The sequence below is a fragment of the Trachurus trachurus genome, assembly GCF_905171665.1.
Source record: "Trachurus trachurus genome assembly, chromosome: 12".
Taxonomy (NCBI): Eukaryota; Metazoa; Chordata; class Actinopteri; order Carangiformes; family Carangidae; genus Trachurus; species Trachurus trachurus.
In genome coordinates, this window is record NC_139908.1 from 2595604 (window position 1) to 2595892 (window position 289).

Sequence of the window (289 nt, forward strand, 5' to 3'; positions counted from 1 at the left end):
GGCTGCAGAACAGAGACAGAGAGAGAAACAGAGAAATTTATATCACAACATGTGATCGTGGAAACACAACGTAAAGCTTTTAGCATCTTTCAGCCCTTCAAAATAAAAGCCTTGAAGCTTTTACAGCAGGAAACTGTTCAGATCAAGACGGAGCAGAACTGAACCTGAAAAATGGGAGTTTCATTTGCATTCGGATCAGATCGGTTTGATCAAAGTGACTCATCAGGACGTGATGAGCTCGTTAAAGGGATAGTTCAACATTTTGGCAAACTGGCCCATTGCCATAACC